Genomic DNA, 16,997 nt, shown 5'->3' with positions numbered 1-16,997 from the left:
CTTCTTTTCTTAATATTAAAAAAAAAAAACAGATTTAACATGAAAATAAATTGAAAACAGTCACTTTTGTAATTGGCATGCACCCATTTTAGTTCATCAACCAATTTGTTTAGGGATGTATCATATTTTATGATGAAGGAAACATCGTACTGTAGAGACTATTCAAATTGGCGTACGTGAGAAAATTTGCATTCTTGAAGCCTTGAATACAACACCAAAATGAAATCGCTGAGTCTGGTTTGGCAAGGTACTAAAATTGGTTATTATACTGTTAAGTCTGGTTATCATATAATGGTGAATTTATTTATTGAAAATGACAAACCTGAAAATTATGTATTGCTGAGTGGAAATTATTTTAGAGGAAGTTTTGGAATCTAAATTTGCCAAACAAGGTGAAGAATTTTGGATTGAGGGCTTATAAGGAAAGTCTTTCTATAAAGCAGAATATGGATCCTTATCCAAGAATTTGGGAGAAGCTGGTGTAGGGGTTATTTTACGAGATTCTCAATGTTCAGTTTTGTTGGTTTCAAGTAGAAAGGAACAGGGGCACCTTTGAAGTTGATGACATTGAATCTTTGGCTGCACTTCAAGGGTTACAACTCATATGGTATTTGGGTATGGCTTAACTCTATTTCAACAATTGAAATGATTTGTTCTCAGGATCACAATTTATCTAGACAATGAGCTGTGATTGTAGATATTAAAGTACTTTGAGTTGATTTGAAGAGGTTGAGATGATTCATGTGGATAGACAAGGGAATGAGGTGGCTCATCTTCTTGCACGACATGTTTATTTTGTGGACAATATTGTTTAATGGTGACACGGATGTCCAAGATTTTTTTTTTATAATCGTGTTATTTTTAAGAAAAAATCTTCACAATCTTCCAACACTTCACATTCTACATTTTTTTTTAATTTTTATTATTTTATCTTTTATCAAATATTTAATATATAAATAATGAATAAAAGAATTAAATTAATTTAAAAAGAATAAATTCAAAAAAAAAATATTAAAAAATAAAAAAAAAGTGAAATATAGAGCATTGGAAGGTTGTGTAGAATTCCTCTATTTTAAATGCCGTTATGTAAATGCTATGCTCAGGTATTATGTTCCTATGTACTTGTTACAGTATGAATGCAATTTGATATTATTAAAAAAAAAAAAATGAAGTCATTGAAATTAAGAATCGCAACTAATAACAAAGAGGGGAAAAAGAGTATTAAGAAAGATGAACAGTTGACATTTCGTTATTGGGCCACATGTTTTTCATTAATATTGGTTGGGATCGCATTCTAGATGCTTGCTTGCTTAATTGACAGGGTTAGTTGTGCGTCGGTTGATTAAGTTGTTTGGGTACGGAGTGGTGGTATATTTTCCAAGGGTGGTGCTATAACTATCGAGAGTCACTTCGAGAACTCCACCGAGAAGTGGAATGTATTTTTTTATTTTGTATTTTTTAAATTATTTCAAACATTTAAAAAGATTTATAAATTCATTTAAAAACATTTTCTAAATATTTAAATAGAAATAAAATAATATAGAAATCAGTGACTTCTTTCTTGTGAGGAATATCATTTCCCATTTTTCAAACAACTCTACAACTGGCTACAATTTTATATTAAAAAAAGATTCACTTTAATTAAAAAATATTGTCTTAACAACGGTTCAAAGTACATGGAAGAATTATTTTTTAATTCTTAGGCTTTGTTTGGTTATATAGATAAGATAAAATGATAAATATATGAATAATAGTGAGATAATTTATGAATAATAGTGAAATGATTTAAATTAAAATCTTTATAGGATTCTAGAAAATAAGAGAGAGAAAGTTGAATAAAAAATTGTAAAATTAAAAAATAGTTAGAATATAATTTTTTTAATATAATTTTTGTTTTAAGATTTAAAAAAGGTAAATTATTTTTTATATTTTGTTTGAAAGTTTAGAAAAATTGTAATAATTAGATAAAAAAGTTGAAAATTTAAAAATTTGAAATTAAAAAATATTTATTTTTGAATGGTGTTTAGATGTTGAGATGAGATGAGATAGTTGTTATTATATCATTTTTCATTTTCAAAAAGTTATCTATTATAATATTATTGAGTTAGTGTGTCGAGCATATCATTTACATAACTTAAATTGTAAGATTTGATTTATAAAATTTAAATTTTAAAAGTTTACGCATCAACTTAATAATATAATTTTGAATATGTCAAAAAAAATAATATAATTTGGAAAAATAATAAACTTATAATTAATTAACAACCATTTTATCACTTTATTTATAGAGAGGGATAGTTAGACAAAAGTTGAAATTATTTTTTAATAAAGTGTCATTATCGATTTTCTTTCTCAAAGTCAAAACTATACAGCTGGTTGGGACCAAACTAGACTGCTTAAAAATATGTATGGACTAGCTGAGGACATACCTATTAATTAGGTTTGTCTTTTTTAACAAAAAAAAAAAATTAGAAACATAATTAAGAGAGTTAATTATGCTACATACATATAGTACTTTTCTTGAAAGAAAATGACTCTTTTAGTTGGGGGCTCTTGTTGGAGGCTACCGTTGAGATTTTTAATTTTTAATTTTTTTATTTAGTGATTAAGAAAATATTTTTTAATAATATTGTGAATTTTTTATTTTTTTAAATAAATATTTAAAAGTGTTAAAAAATATATATAAAAAAAATTAAAAAAAATTACAAAATACACCAACGGGAGCCCCAACAGAGCCACCGTCTCTTTCAACGTGCCAAGGTGATCATATTATTATTAAAGAAATTGTATTTTCTCATCATCTAAAGGCCTTTGTCATTTTTTAGCTGTATATATAATTACTTATCTGAAATTAATTAGGTATTTTTTTGGCATGAATTGTGTATAAGTGATGAGCCTTTTTTCGTTCCCTACTACAATTTCAGCTGCTCATGTTATTGATATTTATTTTGTTTCTCTTTTTGGAAGGAAAAATGTATGTCCACCTCTAGTTAGGGGTGTAATCAGTCTGGTTTAATCTCTGGAGGGTTATGGACTAAATATTTGATCCCTTATTTTTGCCGGACCAGACCGTTAACTATCAGTTTAGTCGGTCAATTTGGTCCAATTTGGTGTACGAACATTTTTTTCTCTTTTTTCTTTTTTGATAGAAAGATTAATACAAAAAATTTATTAAATTAGTAAAATTAAAATTAAGAGATTTCCTTAACATTTTATATATCTTTAATAAGATTAAATAATTTCATTGTATATTTGATTAATAGTAACCCCTTGGATGAAAATTACATAATTAACTTAAACAACTATTATATAAAATAATATGTTATACATATATATAATATTCTAAATATATATATCTACATTCGGTCAGTCTTGGTATGGTCAAGTTCAGAAAAACTACATCCCAAAACCGACTAATAAGACTATCGATTCGGTTTGATTCAATCCAGACCAAACCATTCACTTCGGTCAATTTTTCTTGTTTGGACTGATTGTCTTGCCACCCTACCTCATGTACATCTTAAAAAATGATTTGATCGGTCCATCAACTCCCGAACCAGACCGGATCGAACATTCATAGGGACCGGACTGATCCAATTATTATTATTATTATTTCTTCTTCTTCTTTTTCAAATAAGTTAATAATGTAGATTACATAACTAACTCATTAAAAAAAATATTTTATATGGTCAATGATAATAAATTAGATGAAAATTATATAATTAACTTATATAATTATTATATAAAAAATATATTAAATTATTAAAAATATTTTAAAAATATATATAGAAGTTCGGTCTAGTCCGGTCTAAAATTTATAGACCAAGGGACTGGATCGAATGGTTCCAGTCCGTAATTTTTGGGATTGAGATCAACTGGTCTAGAGTTTGGTCCAGTCTAAATGGGTTAGTTCGGTTGGTTTTTCCTATCTGGACCGACCGGCTTACACCCCTAATTCTAAGAATTTTCTGGATTGAAACTTTAAATATACCCAAAGATGGTCTCTTATATTGACAAATATATATATATATATATACACACACACATACACATACTTATCCTTTTTTTTGGAAAATAAATGATAAAAATGCATGGGTTTGACCGGGTATAATCGAGTATATTTGTGATCTAAACTTTAATACGTAATTTTAGATGAAGTTTGAAAAAAAATAAATTGTTTATTGGTATTATTTTATTTTGGAAATACTCCTATGCAACTCCTTGGGATTTGTTTTTATAACAAATTAGTCCTTGTTGTTCGCTTGTACAAAACTTCTTATCTCATCTCAGTTTTATAATTTTTTTTAAATTTTTACATAAAATAAAATAAATAATTTAATTTTTTTAAATTTTAAAATAAAAATAATATTAAAAAAATATATTCTAATATTATTTTATTTAACTTTTAATTTTTATCTCAATTTATCTTATCTCATCTGTGAAAATAAATGAAGCCTTAGAGTAGCCAAAAAGAAAAAAAAAAAAGTTTATTAAGTAACAGATAAGTGAGATAACCCTCTCTTATAAATTGGTTTATGATATCCGTACTAAGCGTAAGTTCTATAAGTGATATATGAGATCTTATCATGTTTAGAATAATGGTTTTTTTTTTTTTTAAATAATAATAATTGTAATGGGATTTCAATCGTGATATTTTTTTCTCAACGACAAAAGGGGGGAATCTCAATTGTACTTTTGATTACTTCTTTTAGAAACTAGCATAAAAATAGTGTCCATTAATTCCTTATGGCGTCAGGAATCGGACGATTATGCCCTTGACTACAATAATTCGTATATAGTTTCGAGTTTGCTTTAATGTCGTAGGCTCTTAATCTTGAGATCGGGGGAGCCATTAGCGATTACCCATATGGGAAAGCTAGCTATCTAGAGGTCCATACCCTGTGTGCGGCTATGCATGCATGTGGACCTGTGGTCCACTTACTTGAAACATGAATTGTGCATGAATCAAACGTACGTATATACAGTTTGAGGTAGTTTTGTTATCACGTTAAATTGTTAATTAATAACTCACATGCATGCTGCTGCCTTATAAGCTGAATCATCGGCTATAAGTACGTACCATGTCCATAACTTTTTTCATTCACCACATGCCCAGCCCTTGATCAAGAACAATTAAGCAACCTGCACCATCTGATCTACACAAAGAGCTGCTCTTAACTTCCCAGAATGTCTCTTCCGGTTTCAGCACTACTTTCTGCACAAACCCATAATTCAAATTCTGTGGTAAAACGTCCAGCAGCAAATTATCGTCCTAGCTTATGGGGAGATCGTTTCCTATCTTTTGCTAATAACTCCTTGGTATATACAAAAGATACTTTAGATTACAGAATAATTTTTTTTATTATTTCTCAATTCTGTATTCAAATACCAGAGTCTTAAAGTAATATTTATATTATTGTTAACAATAATATTAAGTAACATATGCAAATAAATCTTGATTTGAAACACAAAATTCATTTGCTTTTGTAGGAAACCTATGAGAACTTGGAGCAAGCCCAAAAGCTGAAGGAAGAAGTGCAGAGAATGCTGATGGCTCCCATCGATAAACCATCACAAAAGCTTGAGTTGATTGATACGATACAACGCTTAGACGTATCTTAACATTTTGAAAGTGAGATTGACTCTGTATTACAACAAATTTACAAGTATTATCATTACAATGAAGATGAACTAGAAATCTCTGGTCATGGCCTTTACACCGTTGCTCTCCTTTTTCGATTACTAAGGCAGCAAGGTTATAACATTCCAAGCGGTTAGTCCTTTTTTTTTTTTTTAATTATGCTTAAGTTCATCATACTCATCAACAACTTATCTCTATAAATTGTATAACTATTTAGGAAATTCAACTACAATTGCAAAGTGCAAACTCATACATGAGTACTTATGCTGAAGTTTGTATGCATGCATTGACCTCGTTGTTATCATACAATCTACATGCAAATGGGTCACATCATGTGTTGGGTGGTAACGTGTGCAGATGTTTTCAACAAATTCAAGGACAGCAAGGGGAAATTCAGGGAGTCACTTATTGACGATGTGTGAGGCATTTTATGCTTGTATGAAGCTTCACATATGAGGGTGCATGGAGAAGATATACTTGATGAGGCACTCGATTTTACAACCGCTTGCCTTGAGTCGATGGTGACTGCAGATTCAAATCCTTCCATTGCTGTACAAGTAAGTCGTGCCTTACAACGACCCCTTCGAAAGTGCTTGCCACGGTTAGAGGCGAGACATTACTTGTCTATCTACCAAGAAAGTGGTTCATTTAATGAGGTTTTGTTGAGCTTCGCTAAGTTAGATTTTAACATACTGCAAAGACAACACCAAAAGGAACTTGTCTATCTCTCATGGTAGTCAAGTTCATCTTACTTATCACACTCCATAAAGTTGGTGTTAATCTTGTACTTCTAGGCATGCAAGAACTTAGGAGTAGATTTTCGCTGATTTTTTTGCATGCTTAGGTGGTGGAAAGGTTTAAACATCTCGACAGAGTTATCGTTTGCCCGAGATAGAGTGGTGGAGTTGTACTGTTGGATTTTAGGAGTGTATTTTGAACCCCAATACACTCTTGCTAGGAAAATACCAAAACAATTTGCATGATATTGATCATAGATGATGCATTTGATGCCTATGGTACATTTGAAGAACTCGAGCTCTTTACAGACACAGTTAAAAGGTTAGGCACTTGCAAAGGAACGAGTCATGTATCTTCAATTTTCTAGGGTTGAAGTCAAGATATAATATTGTTGATTGTTTTTTACAAATATTTTCAGGTGGGATATCAACTGCATTGATCAACTCCCGCAGTACATGAAATTGATCTATAAAGCACTCTTGGATGTCTATGAAGAAATTGAAGAAGAGATGTCCAAGGAAGGAAGACTCTACCGCGTTAACTATGCAAAGGAAGCGGTATACATATATAATTTTGACACTATCAATTAATTCACTTTGGCCAAATCCTTTTTCAATTAAAATGGGATTTAAATAATTTTGTTTGTTTTAATGTTATATCTAGATGAAGAAGCAAGTTCAGTCCTACTTTGTTGAAGCCAAATGGCTTAACGAAAAATATGTACCCACGTTCGAGGAGTATATGAATAACGCACTTGTATCATGTGGTTACTCCGCACTCACAACCTTATCTTTTGTTGGCATGGAAGATATTGTCACAAAGGAAGCCTTCGATTGGGTCTTCAGTCACCCTAAGATGGTTAAAGCAGCAGAAATCATAAACGGGCTTATGGATGATATTGTTTCAAATGATGTACTTATAATTAATAGACTTCATGTCTCCCCGTTTCCAATTAAACAAAACCAATAAGTTTTGAGATGACATGATTTTTTTTTTTCTAGCTTGAGCAAGAGAGAGGCCACATTGTCTCTGGCAGTGAATGCTATATGAAGCAGCATGGTGTGTCAAAGCAAGAGGCACATGAAGAATTTCAGAGGCAGATTGTGAATGCATGGAAAGATATGAACGAGGAGTTCCTTAAACCTACCCAAGTGCCAACCCCTCTCCTTGTGTGGATTCTCAATCTTGCACGTGTAATGGATTTTCTTTACAAGAATGAAGATGCGTACACACATCTTGGAGGAGTATTGATAGAGGGTGTCACTTCATTGCTTATTGATCCGTTATTGCTATAATTAAATATGACTCTGTTAATTCAAAGCTCTTGGGATGAGAATATATCTATAATCTGATCTCATGTATTGCTTCCTTAAATAACAAAGCTCCAATAAACCATCATACTGCATGATGTATCAATGTAATAAAATCTTATAAATTTAAAGTCATAATATAATCATATGTTGTTGTCCCTTATTTGACAAAAGGTTTTAGTCCCATGATGCTGTCCCAAATGCAATTTGCGTAATTTGTTCTTCAAAATACATAGGAATCTGATCCAAGTAAACAATGAGTTATCATTTCAAGTAGTTGGAAAAGATCATTAAAGAAAGTGAGAAAATTAACTGACCAATTTAACATGCCTTGTCCATGATGGCCGGATTTAAAAGTAATGTCGAATTCAAGTTGAAGACGTGCAATTGTCATACAATTAATTCAAAGAAAATAAAGCAGACTCACCAGACATGTAGAAGTTATAAAAAAAAAGATCATTTTTTTATAGCGAGATCCTTTACTTTAGAAATATACTACACAAGACTTGTACGCCTTATACCTGAACAAATTATTTTCCTTTTACATATGATCTTATTGTTAACCAAAAGATTAAATCCACTTCCGTAAAGGTCTCTGAAACAGGTTCTTCATCACCAAATTCAAAATCTGCAACAATCATCTCAGTTGGCACTTGATCTTATCCATTGTATTATATTTATTCTGTTTCTTCCTTCTTATCTTCCTTTCACACTTCTTGTATTTTTTGTATTTCAAAACTCATGTAATCTTATCAATTCAAGATATATATAAATATAGAAACTGAGGAATAGTTTTGGCATTGAGGCCAGAACACTTTTATTATATCTTTCATGGTATCACAGCCACTTTGCTCACGCATCTATCGATCCTTTTTTTTTTCTTTTCTTTTCAATGGCTGCCTCATCCTCTACCTTTTGTTGCTCCCAATCTTAGTCAGCTTGGTTCGGCTAACTTGGATGAGACTAATTATCTGATGTGGTTGTCTCAACTTGTCCCGGTTCTTAAGAGCCATGACTTAATGGGCTTCGTGGATGGTTCTCAATCGTGCCCTTTCCAGTTTCTCACTGATGACCAAGGGAAACCAACTACTACTCTGAATCTAGAATACATTATCTGGAATGAAAGGATCAATTTGTTTTAGGATGGATTAATGCCACCCTCTCTGATAAGGTAGCACCTTCTGTGTATGGTATTACCTCTGCCCGACCTGCTTGGCTTGTCTTGGCCAACAAATTTACTTCTCCATTCAAATCTCGCATCAACCATTTAAAGAGACTTCTTCAAACCCTGCATCAAGGTTCCATGAAGTGTGCACCTTATCTTGATTCTGCAAAGCAACTAGCAGCATAGGTGGGCACTGTTGGTAAGCCTATTGATGATGATGATTTAATTTCTTATATTGTCAATGGTTTGAACCATTCTTATCACCCTTTTGTTACTTCTCTATCACTTTCTACCTGAGAGAAGCCTCTTTCCTTCGAAGATTTTCAAGCTGAACTGCTGTCCTGTGAATTACTCTTAGAAAACCAGCTGCATTCCATACCACTTGAAACCAACAATTTTGCCTTGATTGTTTTCACTGCATGGACTATGCCTATCAAGGTCTGTGGCAAATCACATGGCAAATCAAACCACAAGGCTCACGTCCTTGCCAGATCTGTGGCAAATCAAACCACAAGGCTCTTGATTGTTTTCACTGCATGGACTATGCCTATCAAGGTCGCCACCCTCCATCATAGTTGGCAGCTATGGTTGCTCAAACCAATGCTCTTCAGACTTCAGATGAACCTTGGTTTGCTGACAGTGGTGCCAATCAGCACATCACAACCAATCTTGAGTAGCTAACTTTTCAACAACCGTACACTGGTCAGGAGCATGTTGCTGTTGGTAATGGACATTGTTTGCATATCAAAAACACTGGTTCAATGACTCTCCATACTCCCACTTCAAAACTTAAACTCAATCATGTTCTTCATTGTCCTCAAGCATATGCAAATTTACTATCCATTAATCAATTTTGTTTTGAGAATCATTGTTTCTTTATTCTAACTAGAACTCATTATTTTGTCAAGGACAACCACACGGGGCAGACACTGCTGGAAGGACGGAGTAGTGGTGGACTCTATCCTATTGCTTTGCGGTCGTTAGTTCTCAATAAACCACTTGCTATGGCAGCAGTTGTAGGGGCCAAAGCTTCTGTTTCAGTTTGGCATTCTAGATTAGGACATGCTTCAAATTCAGTTGTAACTCACTTGTTGTATAAACATTCTCTACCATATGTCGATTCCTTGAATAAATCTGAAGTTTGTGAGCCGTGCCAACTTGGTAAAGGCAAACAACTTCCCTTTTTAAATTCTACTCGAATAACAAGTTCTCCTTTGGAACTCATACATTCAGACGTTTGGTCTTATTCAACTAACTCTCTTAATGGTTGTCGTTACTATGTTATCTTTATTGATGATTTTTCTCCTTTTTTTTTTGGCTCTATCAACTCGAAAATAAATCTGATGTCTATGTATGTTTGATTAAATTCAAAGTTCTCATTGAAAATCAATTCTCCTGTAAGATAAAACAATTCCAAACTGATGAAGATAGGGAATACATGTCTAAACAATTTCAATCTTTCCTTGAAACCTATGGAATTAGCCATCGCGTAATATGTCCTCACACTCCTCAGCAAAATGGAATTGCTGAGAGAAAACACAGACACATAACTGAAATGTGATTATCTTTACTGGCCCAATCTCATTTACCTACTATGTACTGGGTTGGTGCCTTCTTAACAACCATATACATCATCAATTGTTTGCCTACCTAGGTTCTTAACAATGAAACACCTTTTTTCAAACTGTTTGGTACTCATCCAGATTATACATTTCTTTGAACTTTCGGATGTGCTTGTTATCCTTTTTTGCGCCCATATGCCTCCATAAACTTATGTTTCGTACGAAGAGATGTATCTTCCTTGGTTATAGTTCAAATCAATGTGGTTATCGGTGTTTAGATCCTATCTCCCATAAGATTTTTATTTCCAGGCATGTGGTTTTTTATGAGCATACGTTCCCTGCAAAGAAAGGCTTGCAATCCTCACACCCTTCCGCAGTGGCCTCCTCTAAGGGTAATTCTTTCTCTTTTTCTTTTCCTTCAAATATTGATTATGGTTTATCTCTAACAAATATTGATTCTGGTTTATCTCTTAGCAATCCTATTGTTTCAAATCCCTCTCAATCTTATCTTGAACCTCCCTCCATGTCACCACCACATAGTCAATCTCCTTCACCTGCTCATTTTCCTAAATCCAACTCTACTTCTCCTATTTTATCTTCTTCTGAACACTCACCCTCTTCTACTCCAACACAATCACTTCCCTTGACCGTGCCTAGTGATCCTCTCTTATCAAATACCTCTTCATCTATAATACCTCATTCCAATCCTCTTAGAACTCATCCTATGACCACTCGTTCCCAAACAGGACACCTCAAACCTCATGATTTTTCAGAGCATCAAGCTTTCTATTCCACTAAACATCCTCTTAAAGCTCTAACTAGCCTTAAAATGCCACTTGAACCTTGTTCTTACAAGCAAGCTGCATTGCTTCCTGAATGGCGTACAACTATGCAAGAGGAATATGATGCCTTAATTGCAAATCAAACTTGGACTCTCTGTCCCAGGCCATTGCATCACAATGTGATTGACAATAAATGGGTGTACAAGGTTAAACAAACCTCTACTGGTGCAGTTGATCGACTTAAGGCCAGATTAGTGGCCACAGGATTTGAGCAAGAATGTGGTATAGATTTTATCGAGACTTTTAGTCCTGTTATTAAACCTTCTACCATTCGGATTATTCTTACTCTTGCTGTTCATTTTGATTGGAGTATACGTCAATTGGATGTCTCTAATGCCTTTTTACATGGAGTTTTACAAGAGGAGGTATATATGAAGCAGCCTCAAGGTTTTGTTCATCCAGATTTTCCTTCTTATGTTTGCAAGCTCCAAAAGTCCTTGTATGGTCTTAAACAAGCCCCAAGGGCTTGGTTTTTGTGACTATCTCAATCTCTTCTTGAGTTTGGCTTTACCTCTTCACTATTTGTTTATCATCAAGGCAACATTCATTTGTTCTTTCTTATCTATGTTGATGACATACTTGTGATAGGCACACACCAGTCTCTCATCTTCTCTCTCATTGACAAGTTGCAAACTGAATTCAAAAGAAGGACTTGGGTTCCTTAAATTTTTTTTCTTGGTATTCAAGCTCATCGGGATTCTACTGGGCTTCATCTTAGGCAGTCCAAATATATTGGAGATATTCTACATCGTACTAAGATGATTGGAGCTAAACCTTATCCTTCTCCATGTTCTCTGGGTCTTAAACTTTTTGCACATGATGGAGAACCTCTAACACCAGCCCAAATTATTGAGTATCGACAAACTATAGGTGCTTTACAATATTGCACTTTGACTCGTCCTAGTATTGCCTTCTCTGTCAACTAGCTTTGCCAACATATGCATTGCCCAAGTTCCTCTCACTGGTCTGCAGCTAAGCGGGTTCTTTGCTATCTCAAAGGGACCATTGATCATGGTCTATGGTATCCGAAAGGTTCAATCACTCTTCAAGCTTATTGTGATTCCGATTAGGCTGGGAATCCTGATGATCGCAGGTCTACTACTGGTTATGGTGTATTTCTTGGTTCTTGTTTGGTGTCTTGGACTGCTAAGAAACAAAATGTTGTGGCACAATCCAGTACTGAAGCTGAATATCGTGCCTTAGCCATCACCACTGTAGAAATATATTGGGTCCGAATGCTTCTCAAAGAATTGTGTATATCTCTCTCTACTCCTCCCACAATTTGGTGTGATAACATCGGTGCCTTGGCCTTAGCCTCCAATCCGGTATTTTATGCTCGGACCAAGCACATTGAAGTGGATTTTCATTTCATTCGTGAGAAAGTTGTTAATAAAGATATTGCTCTCCAGTTTACTTGCCCCAAGATCAAATAGCTAATGTATTTACCAAAGGTTTAAGTACAGTTCGATTTTGTGAACTCAGAAACAAGCTGCAGGTGTGCCTACCCCCCTTTAGTTTGCGGGAGGATGTTAACTAGAAGATTAAATCCACTTCTGTAAAGATCTCTGAAACATATTCTTCATCACCAAATTCAAAATCTGCAACAATCATCTCAGCTGGCACTTGATCTTATCCATTGTATTATATTTATTCTGTTTCTTCCTTCTTATCTTCCTTCCGCACTTCTTGTATTTTTTGTATTTCAAAACTCATGTAATCTTATCAATTCAAGATATATATAAATATAGCAACAGAGGAATAGTTTTGGCATTGAGGCCAGAACACTTTTATTATATCTTTCACTTATGTGACCCTCCCTTCTATGTTAAGTCATTCCATCTTTAATTGTGGAGATCAGGTAGATAAGGTAGGGTGAATGAAAAACTTGTATATAAGTAATATTACCTACCGGTTTTAAAACCATCGAATTACAAAACCTTTGAAAGGGTTAAAACTTAATTAATAGCACATACGGCTCATTCTACTTAGAACACTCAATATATTGGTAATGCCAAATAGGTGCGCCTTTTAATATTGAAAAAGTGCTAAAAGCACAGGTTGGACATGAGCATGGGCGGAACCAAGTATTACCCCTCATAATCTTGATCGAGTAATGTTACATACAGTTGTAAAGTGTGCAAGTGACATGTAGTTATTTTAAAAAAGAGTGGAGTCAACTGTTAAAAAAAATAATTTTCTTTTAATGCGGATTCTACATTTATTCATTTTTTTAAAAATGATTACGCGATATTTATATACTCATAATTACAAATATCATTTCTAATCTTCACCTGCCCCATAAATTTTGAAAAGGTTGCAAAAGTTTTAACTTTCTTTTTAATTTTACTTGAAGTAAACTAATTTATAAAAATAGACTTTGCCCCCAAAAAATATTGTAATAATTTTGCCCGGCCGCCGCAATTCAATTTCTTGGTTTCGCCCCCGTACATGAGAAGGGATATATGGACATTTGAGAATGCAGAGTGGGCTATGCGAGGTGCTGGGCCCAAGAAGGTGCAGCCATGGTTGCCATTTTGAGATCGATGCTGCTTCTAATTTGAACCTGTGGCTTTCGACGTGCTATTTGGGCCTCTCTATAACAAACTGCTTTCAGAAGTATTATTCCATGGCCATGCTATATATAAACAGATTTAATATGAAAATAAACTGAAAACCGTCACTTTTGTAATTGGCGTGCACCCATTTTCGTTCATCAAGCAATTTGTTTAGGGATGCATCATATTTATGTTGAAGGAAATATCGTACCGTAGAGGCTATTCTAATTGGCGTAGGTGAGAAAAATTGCATTCTTGAAGCCTTGAATACAACACCAAAATGAAGTCGTTGAGTCTGGTTTGGCAAGGTACTAAAAATGATTATTATACTGTAAGTCTGGTTATTATACAGAGGTGAATTTATTTGTTGAAAGGGACAAAGCTGAAAGTTTATTTGAAGAGGTTGAGGTGATTCATGTGGGTAGACAATGGAATGAGGCAGCTCACCTCTTTGCACGACATGCTTATTTTGTGGACGATATTGTTCAATAGTAACATGAATGTCCTAGAATTTTTTATAATTGTGTTATTTTAGAGGCCACTATGTAAATGCTATGCTCATTTCTTATGTTCTTTTGTACTTGTTACAGTATGAATGCAATTTGATGTTATTATATATATAAAAAAAAAGAATGAAGTTGTTGAGATTAAGACGGGAAAAGGAGAACATTAAGAAAGATGAACATGTGACAATTTGTAATTGGGCCACGTGTTTTTCATTAATATTGATGGATGAAAAAACTGTCGGGAGAACTTAATTATAATATCTAAATAATTGAAATCACAACGTGTTAATTCTAAAAAAAAAAAACACACACACACACACAATTTAGTCCAAAGTCAAATATATATAACATAAGGGCTGTGTCCATATTTACCTAAATATGAAATTTGTCCATATGATTTATCTCAAAATCAAATTGCTCAATCCGTCGTTTGTAATTGAACTTTTATTGCTGAGAGTTTAATAAAGATCAAATTATTTTGGTTGTTTGGGCAATTAATAAGTTGCTGTTTGGTGCCTTCTACGACTTCTTCTACGCTGCGTGATTAATAGAGAAAACCGATTCTAGCCCACCAAGTGAGGTTAGGAAATTGGTTGGAACCGCATTCTAGATGCTTGCTTGCTTGCTTAATTCACAGGGCTAGCTGTGTGTCGGTTGATCAAGTCGTTTGGGTACGGAGCGGTTGGTATATTTTTCAAGGATGGTGCTATAACTATCTAGAGTTGCTTCGAGAACTCTATTGAGAAGTGGAATGCATTTTTTTATTTTGTATTTTTTAAATTCTTTTAAACATCTAAAAAATATTCATAAATTCATTTAAATACACTTTCTAAATAATAAAATAAAATAAAATAGAAATCGGTGACTTCTTTCTCGTGAGGAATATCATTTCCCATTTTAAAAGCAACTCTACAACTTAGCTACAATTTTATATTAAAAAAAGATTCACTTTAATTAAAAAATATTGTCCTAATAACGGTTCAAAGTACATGAAAAAAAATTATTTTTTAATACCCAGCCTCGTTTGGTTATACAGATAAATGAAAAATTTATGAATAATAGTGAGATAATTTATAAGGATAGCAATGAAATAGTTTGAATTAAAATATTTATAGGATTTTAAAAAATGAGAGAGAAAAAGTTAAATAAAAAATTATAAAATTAAAAGATGGTTAGAATATAATTTTTTTAATATTATTTTTATTTTGAGATTTGAAAAAAGTGAATTATTTTTTATATTTTGTTTGAAAGTTTAGAAAAATTGTAATGATTAGGTTATGTGTGATGACCCGCTTTTAAGTGTATTTTCGCTTAAATGGTTGTTTTTATTTAATTAATATACTAGTTTATTATTTTAATTTATTTGCGTTTTAAAATTGGTTTTTAATTTAATTTAATTTATTTGATGTTGTGTTTTATTTCTTTTAGTTGTTTTGTGGTTTTTAATCTCTTTTTGGCGGTTTAGTTTTGTTTTCCGGATGAGGATTAGATCTCCTCTTTTCCCTACATCTCTTTTCTTTTTTTTCCTTTCTTTTTCTTTTTCCTCTTTCTTTTTCCTTCTTCTTTTCTTTTTCCTTTCTTTTTCTTTCTTTTTTCTTTTTCTTTTTTCTCTCTTCTCTCTCCCCGATCGGCCCCCCCGAGCTCTCTCTCTCCTCCCTCTCCCTCACGCCGAACCCCTTCTCTCTACCGGCCCACCGCCGTCCGGCCACCACTCGGCCCCCCACCGGTCCCATTTTCTTCCCCTCCCTCCGGTGCACCACCCCTCCAAAGCCCACCCCCAACCTGCCAGCCGTTTGGCCAGAAAAGCTCCAAGAAGGGCGCACGGATTTTGCTCCGATCCGCCGCCGTCGCTCCACCTCCGGCCACCACTTCTTCACCACTTCATCACCGACTCCTTGCCGTCCTAACCCACCCATTTTTGGCCTCCAACGACCACCGGAACAGCTCCTACGAGCTTAGTTTCCGATTTGGGTTTTTCGGCCATTTTCCGGCGATTCCGCCGCCACCCACGGCCGTTCATCACTTCCAATAGCTTCACAACCATCCCTAGACCATACCCTATCGATCTCGTGTCCTAGTTTGTCCCCGTTCAAAAGTGGGTTTTTCAAACCCACGGCCACAGTGAATTTTCACTGTGACGTTGCTTTTCCGCCACCGTTTGCAACGCCGCTTGTTTTCTAAAATTGCCATATAGCGCTGTGAGTATTTTCCAAACCCTATTTTTAGATTTAAATATATATCGCTCATACAATTTATTTATTGTTGTTGGTTGTTGATTCCGGACTGAGTCCGAGGAGTTTCGGGGGTCGGATGGATGGAGGACGGAGTTGTCTGTTTAATTGTTTTACGTTATTTGATTATTTTATTATGCATTGTTATGGCATTGCATGGTGCATGCACGTGTGTTTGTGGAATTGTGTGAAAAGCCTGTGTATTGGCGTGAGTGGTTTTACGGATGCGTGTGTATCACGAGCCCAAGCCGGGATGGGTTATTATCCCGGTGGAGCTCCTCTGGTCACTCGGGAGCGGAATAAACTGAGTGATGTCCCCTGAGTTGTCGCTAGACGACGGGAGCGGGGGCTAGGGGTTGCTTGGCTACGAACGCGCCGGGCGCGGAACCGGGCATCGCCCTACGCACCGACTCCGTGGCCCTTCGCTGGTGAGGGCTAGAGGATGCT

At 34.3% G+C, this 16,997-nt stretch overlaps 2 pseudogenes; both read left to right on the top strand.

The window, feature by feature from the left end:
- The first annotated feature begins 5,171 nt into the window (after positions 1–5,171).
- Positions 5,172–7,674, top strand: LOC122290532 (annotated as a pseudogene).
- Positions 7,675–9,058: 1,384 nt separating this feature from the next.
- LOC122290626 lies at positions 9,059–9,138 on the top strand (annotated as a pseudogene).
- Positions 9,139–16,997: the final 7,859 nt, after the last annotated feature.

Source organism: Carya illinoinensis, chromosome 12 (genome assembly GCF_018687715.1).
Source record: "Carya illinoinensis cultivar Pawnee chromosome 12, C.illinoinensisPawnee_v1, whole genome shotgun sequence".
In the NCBI taxonomy this organism is placed as follows: domain Eukaryota; kingdom Viridiplantae; phylum Streptophyta; class Magnoliopsida; order Fagales; family Juglandaceae; genus Carya; species Carya illinoinensis.
This window is presented reverse-complemented; position numbering and strand designations above follow the sequence as displayed.